Source organism: Cherax quadricarinatus, chromosome 53 (assembly GCF_038502225.1).
Source record: "Cherax quadricarinatus isolate ZL_2023a chromosome 53, ASM3850222v1, whole genome shotgun sequence".
NCBI lineage: Eukaryota > Metazoa > Arthropoda > Malacostraca > Decapoda > Parastacidae > Cherax > Cherax quadricarinatus.
The window spans coordinates 1,552,264-1,567,179 of NC_091344.1; the positions used below are offsets into that span (position 1 = coordinate 1,552,264).

Sequence of the window (14,916 nt, forward strand, 5' to 3'; positions counted from 1 at the left end):
TTGAAGACAGCCAAGGGTCTAATGGTAATCTCCTTTATGTATGCTGGGAGGCAGTTGAACAGTCTTTGGCCACTGACACTTGTTGTGTTGTCTCTCAGTGTACTCGTGGCGCACCTGCTTTTCATTGGGGCAATGTTGCATTGCCTGCCCAGTCTTTTGCTTCTGTAAGAAATGCTTTCTCGCGTGCAAGTATGGTATTAATCCCCCTAGTATTTTTTCAAGTGTATATTATCATGCATCTTTCTTGCCTGTGTTCCAGGGAATACAAATCTAGGGACTTCAACCGTTCCCATAACTTAGGTCCTTTATCGTGCTTATGTGTGCCGTGAAAGTTCTCTGTACACTTTCCATGTCAGCAATTTCGCCTGCCTTGAAGGGGACGGTTAGTGTACACCAGTATTTCAGCCTAGAGAGAACAAGCGATTTGAAGAGAATCATCATGGGCTGGCGTCCCTAGTTTTGAAGGTTCTCTATCCTATTAGTTTTCATGGGCTGGCATCCCTAGTTTTGAAGGTTCTCCATCCTATTATTTTTCTAGCAGAGGTGAGATCCTCTGACATTATCACTCTCAGGTCCTTCACATTAGTTTTTCGAGCTATTGTGTGGTTAGAATTTGTTGTATACCCTGATACAGTTTTAATTTCCTCAAGTTTTCCATATCTGAGTAGAGAAATTTCTCTTCATTGAACTTCATATTGTTTTCTGCGGCTCATTTAAAGATTTGGTTGATGTCCGTTTGGAGTCTTGCGGTGTGTTTGATGGAGGACAATGTCATGGCAGTTCGGAAGTCATCCGCAAAAGAAGACACGGAGCTATCGTCTACATCTATGTCTATGTCAGATATGAGGATGAAGAACAGGACGGGAGCAAGGACTGTGCCTTGTGGAACAGAGCTTTTCACTGCAGCCGCCTCAGACTTTACTCTGTTTACTATTACTCTTTGTGTTCTATTTGTTAGGAAGTTATAGATCCATTTACCAACTTTTCCTGTTATTCTGATATCAAGCATTTTGAGCGCTATTACACCGTGGTTGCACCTGTCGAAGGCTTTCGCAGTCTGTATATACTACATCTGTATTTTGTTTATGCTCTAAAGCATCCAGGACCTTGTCATAGTGGTCCAGTAGCTGGGACAGGCAGGCGCGACCTGCTCTAAACCCGTGTTGCCCTGGGTTGTGTAACTGATGGGTATCTAGGTGGTTGGTAATCTTGCTTCTTAGAACCCTTTCAAAGATTTTTGTGATATGGGATGTTAACGTTATCGGTCTGAAGTTCTTTGCTATTGCTTTACTGCCACCTTTGTGGAGTGGGGCTATGTCTGTTGTTTTTTAGTGACTCTGGGATGACCCCTGTGTCTATGTTCTCTCTCCGTAAAATGCTGAAGCCTTTTTTGCAGTTCTTGATAAACGCGGAGTTCCACGAGTCCGAGCATGGGGGCAGAGTGCATTCGTACGTCATTAATTGCCTTTTCGAAGTCTTGTGGTGTTAGGATAATAGAGATTTTTGAAATGACCAGATTTTGGGTCTCCGGGGATGTTTTGGGTCCCGTGGTCTGGGTGATCTGTGTCTTCTTGTCCCCTTTAGATGATGTGCCTGACAGTATAGGTTGTAACATTTTCTTTCATTGACTGACGAGTGACACATTTTAGGGTGAAATAAGAAGAGTTGCACCCTCCTGTTGTCATGTGGGTGCGACATTTTTTGGGATGGTCAAAAGTGCATGTCCCACCTATTTTTCCAGATATACCACGCCTGCAGATACCCAAGGCATAGAATTTGCATAGATTAGATTTTTGTTTACCAGGATTATTTGTGGCTGTATTCTCTACTGGTATGTTTTTTTTTTCTGTTTCCTTTTTCTGTTTCCCCACTACCTACAGCCACTGTACAGACATCAGTGTTTCCACCAGTTTTTACTGGTGGAAACACTGGTGGAAATACCTTGAGGCATCATCCCCTTTTGTTCCATCTCCAACAGTATTGCTACTTTACTCCTCTGGAAACTGTATAATGTTGTCTTTACCTGCTGAATCACCAGGGACACTATCTCCACTTGGTGTACTCTCCTCCAGGACAACAACAACCATATCTTTGTGCACAGTCCTTCAGGACAACACCAGCTCCTTCTGGTGCACTATCCTCCAGGACAGCCCCATCTGACCCACCAATTTTATTTTCTCAGCTGTTATACAAGGCTGTCATGTAAGAAGGATATTTTGACGGTGTTCTTATCTTTTAATATAGAGGTAATTTTCTCCCAAAGGTGTATCTTGTTTCGACAGACTCAAAACTATTTTTTTTTATTTTATATCAATAGTGGTTGTTATTTTAAAGTTCCTTCATGACCCATAGGACCATTTACCACAGAGACTGCATGTAATCTAAGCATGACTTCGTCTGTTACTCTTCCTGCAGAGTACACAGATTTTTATGATGGTAGTCATTTATAACTCCTGGTATACTTGTCAACTCTTCTAGCTAGCTAGTGTAAAGGACCATTGAAAGTATTTAGGATTAGCTAACTAGGATAAGCTTAGTATAAAAAAATATTTTGGTTTATATGTTGGTATATATACTGTAGTTTGATATATATGGTATATATACCATAATTTGATATATTTGGTATATATACTGTTACTTGATATATATGGTATATATATTGTAGTTTGATGTATATGGATATTATGTACTCTAGTTTCAGTCCCATACAACAATGTTTCCTCCTGGTACACTTGAATAGTTCTCCTGGGTAGGCTGGCTAGGTAAGCCTACTATAAAAGTATTTTCTTTTATACATTGGCATAAATACTGTAGTTTGAAATATATAGTCTTTTGCAGTTATGTCTTTTATGTATTGTATATGTTGGTAATACACTAGTTTTTTTATGGATTATAGTATAATAATAATAAATTATTATTATTTAACTTGCGTGTTTGGTGAGCTGGTGACTGCTGACAGCTTCTACAGCGTGTTGAGGAACTGGTGGTCTCCAGCAACTCTTATATTCTAGATTTTGGGCACTTATTGATATTAATTCCACAGGATTTGTACACCCTGGAGTGTTTCCACTGTATGTGGGATGTATTTAATACGGAGATTTACTATCCATCAAAAACATTTATGGTGTTTAACATCACACACAAATACGCAAGTCAAGCGCATGTTTTCTTGCTAAGATTGGGTTGTTATGGTGTGAGGTATATGGTGTTATATGGTGGTATATGGTGAGCCTTTGTGGTTGCCTTGTGGCGCTGCCAGACGTATGGCTGTAACACATGGCACCCTTCACATGCGATGCCACATTTTTGTTTGAAAACACTTCCTCTATGTTTAATCACTATCCTTGAGTCATTAATATATCCATGAGTCGTTAATATATTTCTTCTTATATATAAAAATCCAGGGCAAAACCCACCTCCAGGTAATCCAGGCAACCTCCTGTTTACCTGGAGTTTACCTGGAGAGAGTTCCGGGGGTCAACGCCCCCGCGGCCCGGTCTGTGACCAGGCCTCCTATATCTGGTCCTTGCTCAAAAAAGATGGAACTTGCACGGAAAAGGGCTAAGAAATGAGTGAAATAAAATAATATTCAATATGATTTTGAGTTCATTGAGCGTTTAATCAAAATAAATGTTGACAATGTTAATGAATTCCTCCTTAAGAGACTCAAAATCTTGTCAACATCTTCAAAATTTCCGACACAACCCCACTTTACTTCGAAAAAGCCACAGAGAACATGCCCACGCACTCTGCCCCAGGCCCAGACTAATGGAACTCCATGATCATTAAGAAATGATTGCGATATGTATGCTGAACCTGAAAGAGCAGCTCAAGTCCAACTCCTTGCACTGGTGATTCAGGAGAAATTAACTAGACATTATATGGAAAGTAAGGAAAATCTCCATTCAAAGCCGTGTCTTCAACTGATGGAGAGGATCTAGCAAGACAAGCCGGAAAGGGCCAGCTAAGGAGTATATCTGGCAGCGATTTCCTAACCATGAATGGCACAAGGCAGAAAGCCGGCGGAGTATTGTTCGCGTTCGCACATTTGCGCCTGGGTATAGCGCCATCAAAACATCCACTTTCATCTTAAGATGATAGTCCCAAGTCAAGACATGAGCCATCAGCTTCCAGATCCAAAACCGGCAGGCATGTAGGAAGGGAGCGAGAGAGAGAGAGAGAGAGAGAGAGAGAGAGAGAGAGAGAGAGAGAGAGAGAGATTCCTAATTAAGCGGATCAATTTGGTGGACTAGGAGAATCAGAGGATAAGCCAGTCAAAGTTTTAAGTGCGTCGCTGGTAAAACCTTTCATGAGAATTCAGAAGCTGTTAATGAATCTGAAAATCTCACTCCTGGCAAAGAAAGAAGGCGATGACGGAGAAAGATCCTCGTTACTGCCAGGACCAAGAAAAGAGCTAAGCTTCTTTGCTAAGTTGTTTAACCTAGCTCGAGAAGAAATGCAAAGCGAATACTGTAACCCTTATTCGACATGGGAAAAATCTCGAAAAAATGGTAAATAGAGAGTGTACATATGTATGTCGTGCCGAATAGGTAAAATTGGTCAATTATCAAGAACTCATTTAAAATTAAGTCCTTCCTATAATTTTCTCTTATACGTTTAAAAGTACATTAATTTCAATTATGTTAATGTGCAAATTAATAATTTTGTACCAAAAGAACCTTAGAAAACTTACCTAACTTTATTATAACAAACACAATTTAATTTAGGCTAATCCAGCTAAATATATTTAAGATAATTTTACAATAATTTAATAAGAATCAAACATAATGAAATATATTTTTTCGTTAGGTTCAGAATGATTTTTGCGAAATTATAGCATACACAAATTTTCGCTTGCCTTATTCGGCAAGAAGAGTTTTGCTGTTTAAGCCAAAATCGCAAGTTTTACCTATTAGGCACGATATATATATATATATATATATATATATATATATATATATATATATATATATATATATATATATATATATATATATATATATGTCGTGCCGAATATGTAAAACTGGTCAATTAGCAAGAACTCACTTAAAATTAAGTCCTTTCTAAAATTTTCTCTTACACGTTTGAAGATATATTTTTTCATTATTTTTAATGTAAAAAATTTTAATATTGCTCCAAAAGAATCTTAGAAAACTTACCTAACCTTATTATAACAAGAATAATTTATTTTAGCCTAACCCAACTAAATATATTTTAGATTTTACAATAATTTAATACTAAACACAGACACAGTGAAATATATTTTTTTCGTTAGGTTCAGAATGATTTTGACGAAATTATTGCATACACAAATTTTCGCTTGTCGTATATGGCAAGATGAGCGTTGCTATTTAAGCCAAGATCGCATGTTCTGCCTATTGGGCACACACACACATATATATATATATATATATATATATATATATATATATATATATATATATATATATATATTAATGAAACCACGAAACAAGTGGTTTTGAATCATTTACCAAACTGCGGGCAGCCGGAATTAGATCCTGCGACACATTTACCCGCCTCAAGGGACAACAAAGCTCACGTCGCCTTAACCACTTAACCAGCAATCTTACAAGAATCATATACCCAGCACATTTAGGTGTTGTTCATGATCCAAGGACGTTCGTGGTAGCAGTAAACTCAAGGCTAATTTCAACCACCTCCTGTTTGAATACCAGCCTCCACAAGCAGTTATCAAGGTGTTTGGCAAATAATTTCCTAGTTCATACTTGTGTGTGTGACAACCGCTGGTGGAAGACACCCGAAACCGACAAGTTAAACTCAAGTATCACTCGAGGTAATTTTTTCATACCCCGACAAAATATGACTACTCTTTTTACCTAAATATTAATGAATAAAAATGTGTTTTCCTTGATCGAGCAGATTCATTTGACGTATACAAATAACCCGCACATAGAAGAGCTTACGACGACGTTTCGGTCCGACTTGGACCATTTACAAAGTCACACTAACGAGAAGTTGTTGTTAAAGATTCGCCGGTATTCTCCCGGCCTTGGCCTTTTCCAAGTGGTGGCCCGGCACTGGCTCCCTGTCTAGGGAGTGTCTGAGACCTAAGTCTTCCATGGGAGGAGGCACAAGTTCCCCCTCATCTTGTGAGCTACAAGCTCAGGCTCAGGCACCAACTCTGCTCTAGAAGGGCTGGGCTTGGTGTCGATCGTACCCCTCATCTCCGGGACCAACTGTCCCCAGGCCTAGGCACATTCCCCGCCCTGACTGGGCTCGTAGGGAGAAGCTAGGCCTCTCTGGTCTGCCATCTCCGCTCCAGGGGGGCTAATGGGAATGACAGTCTTGTGAGCTGAAAGCTCTGGCTCAGGCACCTACCCTGCCCTAGAAGGGCTGGGCATGGTGTCGATGCTTCCGCTGTACGGTGTGCTGGTCTGTGAACGTGTGTATGACTAACGAGAAGTAGAGCAGGAAGGGTATATATAGGCAGGAAGTGGTAGTAGTAGTAGTAGTAGTAGTAGTAGTAGTAGTAGTAGTAGTAGTAGTAGTAGTAGTAGTGGTGGTGGTGGTAGTAGTAGTGGAGGTGGAAGGTAGTAGTAGTGGGGAAGTAAGAAGGAGGAGGAGCCAGTCAAATACTAAGAAAGAGGAGCACTACTACTTCCTTTCACCTCCACTACTACTACCACTATTACTACTACTACTACTACTACCACCACTACCATTTCCTGCCTATATATACCCTTCGTCTTCTACTTTGTCAATGTGACTTTGTAAATGGTCCAAGTCGGACCGAAACGTCGTCGTAAGCTCCTCTCTTCTATGTGCGGGTTATTTGTGTATCGTTCCAGTCATGGTATTGTGCCTTTTTTTGTTATTCATGTGACGTAGTTCCTTCTCCAAGTGGACCGGTGTTCCTTGAAACAGGAAGCCTGTCTATCTGGAGCAGACAGGCTCATGACATTTTCAGAGAGAACATTCAGGACTCTTATCAAATTATCTCTGATCACAAAGTGTAATCCAATGATTCGGGCTCTTACAAATCTTCTCAGAGGGTAGATATCCTGATGTAGAGTTACGTACTAAGAGTTATTGGCAGAGACAGATGAAAAACCATAAATCTGAGAGCAAGTCCCATATCATTTAATGTACTGGGTTTATCAAAAAATTTTCCAAAATGTCAGTTTTACAGGAATATAGTATAAGATGAACAGTATAAAATGAATAAGAGTGTTTACTTTATCCCAAGGAAAAAATGATGAATCTTCAGAAATATACTATCTTAAACTGTTCTGAGTATTGTCAATGACATATTTTTATTTTCAAGTCTACAAAGCGATTTTGATATAATAGCCCAAAAAATAAACCAATTTATCGTTCATTACTAAATTTAATAAGGTTTTCATTTAATTATAAATGTCGAAGTTAGGCAGTCTGCTAGTAGTCTCCTTCAGTGAATGATCCACACCACAGTTCGGTGGTGGTTACTTATCTGACCTCGCGATGCTACAGTAATTAAGCCTATAAGCTTAATTACTGTAGCATTATTAGTATTCTGAAATCTGTGTGTTTTTATACCCTGTAGGTCTGTTCTGTAACTGAGTGAAGGGTGTTTTTGTCACTTAATAAAGCACAGATCCATTGTTGCTAGTGTTTGTTCTATCTTGACATCTGTGTCCTTGTCATCTTTATCCCACCTCTTTCACAATACGACCCTAAGAATGTTAAAGGCGTGCAAACACTTGTTCTTACAAGTGTATCGACACCTGTATTGCAGAAACCTATTCTCCGATTAGAGCGTGCATTTTCTTCAGAATTGATGTTTTTGTTTTTCTACCCAATCTAACAAACTCTCAAACTGAATTTTCTTCAATTTTCTAAATAATTCTTGTTTTTATCTATTTCCTTTCATCTCCATGGGGAAGTGGAAAAGAATCTTTCCTCCGCAAGCCATGCGTCTCATAAGAGGCGACTAAAAGGCCGGGAGCAATGGGCTAGTAACCCCATTCTGTATAAATTACTTAAAATACAAAGAAGAAACACTTTAAAAAGCTGGGCTGTTTGAATGTGGGTGGATGTAGTACAGATGATAAGAAAGAGATGACTCCCAATGTTATGAATGAAATGAAGTAGGATATTCTTGTTATAAACGAAACAAAGCTGAAAGGGGGTAGGAGAGTTTTAGTGAGGAGAAATGAATTGGAATCTGAGAGAGTTAGAGCTAAGGAAGGGGTAGCAATAATGTTGAAGGATAAGTTATGGAAGGAGAAGAGGGAATATAAATGCATAAGCTCAAGGATTATGTGGATTAAAATAAGGGTTGGATCCAAAAAGCGGGTTATAATAAGCGTTTATGTACATGAAGAGGAGAGGATTGTGGAGGAGAGAGGGATTTTAGGAGATACTAAGCGAGTGTTTGGGAAGTTTTGAACCAAGTGAGAGAGTAGTTGCAGTGCGGGACGTGAATGCTAAAGAACATAAGAACATAAGAAATAAGAAACACTGCAACAGGCCTACTGACCCATGCGGAGCAGGTCCATGTCCCCCCCCCCCGGATTAGACCAATAACCCACCCCCCGGATTATCCCAATGACCCACCCAGTCTGGTCATCCCCACTCAAGGATGGAGCACTGTACCAGACCCAGCAGCACAAGCTAGTAAGGTCCAACTTACACCCACCCACACCCACTCATGTATTTATCTAACCTATTTTTAAAACTACACAACGTTTTAGCCTCAATAACTGTACTCGGGAGCTTGTTCCACTCATCCACAACTCTATTACCAAACCAGTACTTTCCTATATCCTTCCTGAATCTGAATTTTTCCAACTTGAAACCATTGCTGCGAGTCCTGTCTTGGCTGGAAATTTGCAGCACACTATTTACATCCTCTTTATTTATTCCTGTTTTCCATTTATACACCTCGATCATATTCCCCCTAATTCTACGCCTTTCGAAAGAGTGCAGATTCAGAGGGTGTGGTAGGTAAGTTTGGGGTGTCAGGTGTAAATGATAATGGGGCCCATTGATTCAGTTTTGTATAAGTAGGGCTTTTGTAATAGCTAATGCATATTTCAAGAAAAAAAAGGATAAATAATTATACAAGATATGATATAAAGCATAATGACAGTAGTTTGCTAGATTATATATTGGTAGATAAAAGTCTGATGGGTAGACTTAAGGATGTGCATGTTTATAGAGGGGCCACAGATAAATAAAATAATTTTTTTAGTTGTAGCTACAGTGAGAGTTAAAGGTAGATGGGAGACAACGTCAATGGCATCATCAAACAAGAGAAAGGAGGTTTATATACTAGAGGAGGAGGAGGAGACAGGGTAAGATATAAACAACTATTGCAAAAAAGATGGTCTAGTGAGAGTATAGGCAATGATGCTGAAGAGCTATGAGATTGGTGGAATGATGAGGTAGAGAGAGCAGTAAAAGAGAAAAAGTTAACATATGAGAGGTTTTCACTAAATAGAAGAGTTGCAAGGAGGGAGGAGTATATATAGAGAAAGAAAGGTTAAGAGAGTGGTGAAGGAATATGAAAGGAGAGCAAATGAGAGAATGGGTGAGACATTCTCAACAAATTTTGCTGAGAATAAGAAAAATTATGGGGTGAGATTAATAAATTAAGAAAACCTAGGGATTGAACGGATTTCACAGTTAAAAATAGGAGATAATAGTTATTAGATGGAGATAATATTTGAGGAACTGTTAAACGTTGATGAAGATAGAGAAGCTGTGATTTCTTGCATTGGGCAGGAAGTATAACATCTTATAGAAGTGAGGAAGAGCCAGTTGTGAATGCAAGGGAGGTACGTGAGGCAATGGGTAGAATGAAAGGCGGTAAAGCGTCTGGGATTGATGGGATGAAGACAGAAATGTTACAAGTAGGTGAGGACATAATTTTTGAATGGTTGGTGATTCTTTTAATAAATGAATTGAAGAGGGTACGGCACCTTGGGACTGGCAGAGAGCATGCATAGTTCCTTCGCATAAAGACAAAGGGGGCATAAGAGAGTGTAAATGTTAAACAGGAATAACCCTGTTGAATATACCTGGTAAGATGTATGGTAGAATTATTACTGAAAGAATTGAGAGTAAGATGGAGTGTAGGATCGCAGATGAACAGTGAGGCTTTAGGAAGGATAGGGTGTGTGTAGACCAAGTGTTTACAGTGAACCGTTTAGGTGAACAGTATTTAGATAACGGCAAAGAGGTTTTCGTTGCATTTATGGATTTGGAAAGGAATATGATAGGATGGATTGGAGAGCAATACGGCCGATGTTGCAAATGCATGGAATAGGTGGAAAATTACTGAAAGCAGTTAAGAGTTTTTTACGAGGGTAGTGAGGCTCAGGTTAGAGTATGTAGGAGAGAGCGGGAGATTATTTCCCAATAAGAATAAGCCTTAGACAGGATGCATGAAGACACCAAGACTGTTCAATATATTTATAGATGGGGTTGTAAAAAAAAGAGAACGCTCGAGTGTTGGAACGAGGTGTAGGATTAAAAGATAAAGAATCTAACACAAAGTGGTAGTTGTCACAGTTGCTCTTTCCTGATGACACTGTGCTTTCGGGAGATTCTGAAGAGGAGCTGCAGAGGTTAGTGAACGAGTTTCGAAGGGAATGTTAAAAAAGGAAATTAAATGTGAATGTAGAAAGAGCAAAGTGACGAAGATAACAAAAAAATAGGTAGGTAATGATTGGATATCAGACCAGAGGGAGGAAGTATGGAGGAAGTGAATGTATTCAGATATTTTGGAGTGGACTTATCAGCAGATGGGTCTATGAATGACGAGTTGAACCATAGAACTGATGAGGGAAAAAAGGTGAATGGAACAGTGTGGAGACAGAGAACATTATCCATAGAAGCAAAGAGGGAAAATATATGATAGTATATCGGCACCAACCTTCATATATGGTTGTGAAGCATAGGTGGTGAATGTTGCAACAAGGCTGGAGGCAGTGGAGATGTCGGTCTGAGGGCAATGTGTGGTGTGAATATAATGCAGGGAATCCATAGCTTGGAGATTAGAAGGAGATGCGGGGTTTGTAAAGTATGCTGAGAGCAGAGGAAGGGTTGTTGAGGTGGTTTAGACATTTAGAGTTTATGACTAGATAGTATGACTTGGAGGACATATAAATCTGTAGTGAAAGGCAGGTGATGTACGGGTCGTCCTAGGAAAGGTTGGAGGGAGGGGGTAGAGGAGGCTTCGTGTGCGAGTTGCTTGGAGACAAGTGGTTTTTACGACTTGATTTGCTGTTGGAGTGTTAAAGTAACATTTATGAAAAGATTCAGGGAAACCGTTTGACCGGATTTCGAGTCCTGGAGGTGGGCAGCACACTGCTGGCGCTCTGAAGGAGGGGTGTTGATTTATGGCAGTTTTTTTAACTGTAGTGTAGGTACTCCTCTGGCAAGACAGTGATGGAGTGAATCATGGCTGATGTGTTAACAAAAAAAAATAATGCATATTAACCTATATGTTAAGTTTTATTAATCAAAAATGACGATATAAAAACGAGTACTTTTTATCAGGCAGCTTGAACCATATAGTGAGATCAGGGAATTTTTGACTCTCTTCTGAATGCTTAAAGAGATTACATATGTGCCAAAACCGGCAGTAGTATTACAGATGTGCCAACACTGGCGGCAGTGTAATGGGTGTGTCAAAGTCAGTGTCATTATAACAGCACAAGTCATTACATGTAGTGTTATCAGTTCCTCAGCACACGTCAATACCTTGCAGAACTATCAGCGTCATCTCACAACTCCCGACTATCTTGTGCACATATTTAGGAAATCGTCCATGCGAATGTAATTGTCTTCACAACAAAGCTTAATTAACACCCTTGTAAAAATTTACTAAACAATGTTTTCCAGTACACATGTTCTCGTCGAGTCAACAGGCAAGACGCAATATGCAAACTTTTATTTTACTGGTTTTTTTTCTCAACGAAGGGTATATCTTCCCATTAACAAATGTTCAATATGTACATAAATGGTATATAATGTGAATATATATATATATATATATATATATATATATATATATATATATATATATATATATATATATATATATATATATTGGGTTCCAGACTCATCGACACCACCAGGGACCCCAAGGGCAGCCACTTTCATGTTCCAGGGCCTCAGCGTAGCCATCCAGAGGGGAAATGCTTGCTGTATACTTGGCTCGCGTCCAGCCTCGGAGGAGCTGGAGGAAATTCATGATCTTTGATACATTGTGCCATTGTATCCATGTTTATGTTTTTATGTAAATGTATTCTGTTTATTAATAAATGTTCACATAGAATATCAAATATAGGGGGTGGTAGGAGAAGAAAATATTCAAACAGCTCCGGGGAGAACCTTGAGTTTTCCCTGAGGTACGTTTATTGTCTTCTCTGAGGATGAGGGCCCCCATTCCAGCTATAAAGGTGGTACTTCCCTATATAATAATAATAATAATAATAATATTAATAATAATAATAATCATAATATATATAATATATATATATATATATAAATATATATATATATTTATATATATTTTTATATATATTTTTAAATTTTCTTGGGTAGAATAGTTTGGGGGTGAGTTTTGCAAAGGACCTATCCAAGTTGGCTCGCCGCGCGTCACGTGTTTAACCGTTGTGGGATCTGATAGTGAGGTGCTGGCCGGACCCCTTATATAGCTTCCTTGGATGCTTCACTTTCATAGTTCCTTGATAATGTGAGTAGTCACGAAAGCGCTTGGAATTTCTCTATTCTTTCAGAGTGGTTGTTTTGCATATTTTGAAATCACCTGTTTACTGTGATCTTATTGCATTATTGGATACCACACGACTCTTCAGAATGTTCTCGATAAGCTTTCCTAATCATATATCTTTTGTTTCACAGTTTTCTTCTGCACTGATCAAGTCCCACAAGTTAAAAATTCGACTTAATTTTTTAAAAAATTGTTTAAATGAACAAGTTCTGCCCAAGTCTCTTTTACCCAATAGACTCCTTGACATGAGAGATCGTCCTTTTGATGATTTTATGAGAATTTTTCTTCAGAAACATATTGAAATAACTAAAATACAGGAGAAGGAAGCATTCAAAATATTGAGAAACAAAAAATACTCTTTTAATCAGGCAATTCCATCAGAATGGAAACACAGTATGTTGGATCATTGCTATAATAAACTCAGAAGAATTTGTAATGAACTCAAGAGCAAACTACAAAGAAAATTAGACATTTTAATTGAAAATAGTGATTGGACAAAGCATGCTAATAACAATTTTGTAATTAACTTATCAGATGAAATTTTAGACAAACATACAACTGCTGCTCTAGGTTTTGGCCTAAGTTTTGCAACTTCAAAAAAACTTAATAATGTTGAAATTGCAAAAGCCTTTTGTAACTTTGAAAAATTTTCTGATTTATCCTCTGATGAAATTAATATTAGTAAAGGAATGGTATATAGCTCTAAGTTAAAACCAAACATTCCCAATTGCCCTCAAAGATTCTTTAAGTCTTATGATACACTTAATAACAATAAAAATTTGCGCCTTACTAAAGCAGACAAAATAAATGCAATAGTAATTATGAAAGAAAATGATTACCAAGAAAAAATGAATAATCTCTTAGATGATACTGAAACCTACTCTAAACTTAGGAAAAATCCCCTAGAAACCGTTAACAGCAATTTCAATAAAACAATAAAACTTCTACTGAAAGGCAAAGATGAATTAGTCAAACAATTTACTTCCACTAATCCATCTTTACCTTACATGTATGGACTAATAAAAACACACAAACCAGGGAATCCAGTCAGACCAATTATTAGCTCCATAGGGTCAGTTTCATATAAATTATCCAAATGGCTTGTTGATATTTTGAGCCCTATTGTTGGCAAAATTTCTGACTTTAATGTTAAAAACAACATAGACTTGGTTGATAAATTAAGCTCCTTGACTGACTTAAATGATTTTAACATGGTTAGCTTTGATGTTACTTCCTTGTTTACGAAAGTTCCTGTTGATGATTTATTAAGTTTCTTATCTGAAGAACTCGTTAACTATGATTTACCATTGCCAGTTCCTACTATCATTAAACTTATTAAACTTTGCATTGTTGATGCAAAATTTGTATTTAATGATAAGTTTTACACTCAGAAGTTTGGTATGGCAATGGGAAATCCTCTTTCACCTGTTCTTAGTAACCTATACATGGAATTTTTTGAAACAAGGTTGCTTAACACAATCCTCCCTAATAGAGCTAAATGGTTCAGATATGTTGATGATATTCTGTGTCTTATGCCCAAAAATGTAGATATACACCATTTTCTTGGAAAATTAAATAGCTTAGCCCATTCTATAAACTTTACTGTTGAGTTTGAAGAAAATAACTCATTGCCTTTTCTAGATGTTTTAATTATTAAGGGTAATAATGAATTCAAATTTAAAATTTACAGAAAACCTACAAATAACTGTTCCTATGTCCACTATTATTCCTCGCATCAAGATAGAGTCAAACTGTCTGTTTTCTCATCAATGTTTTTGAGAGCTTTACGAATTTGTAGTCCTGAGTTCATAGATGAGGAAATATCCAAAATTTATGAAATAGGTAATGATTTAAAATACCCAAGAAATGTAATTGATAAATCTTTTAAAGTTGCTAGAAATACTTTTTATAATCCAAAAAGGGGCAACCAGCCTTATTCAACTAAAAATATGTTGGTTCTCCCTTACCATGAAAACTTGGTTGATATGCCTTCTCTTCTTAAGACTTTTAATATTAAAGTTGTATTCAAAAATCTTGATACAGTAAAAAAACTTTTGATAAAGAATTCCCCCCAAAATGCTGATGGATGTGTCTATAAGATTCCTTGTAAAATTTGCGATAAAGTTTATTACGGTCAAACTGGTAAAAATCTC

At 37.8% G+C, this 14,916-nt stretch overlaps 1 protein-coding gene across 1 annotated transcript in view; it reads right to left on the bottom strand.

Moving 5' to 3' along the window:
* Positions 1-14,916, bottom strand: part of LOC128692422 (orexin/Hypocretin receptor type 1) — a 1,118,627-nt gene that overhangs the window by 767,744 nt on the left and 335,967 nt on the right. The window lies entirely within an intron of this gene.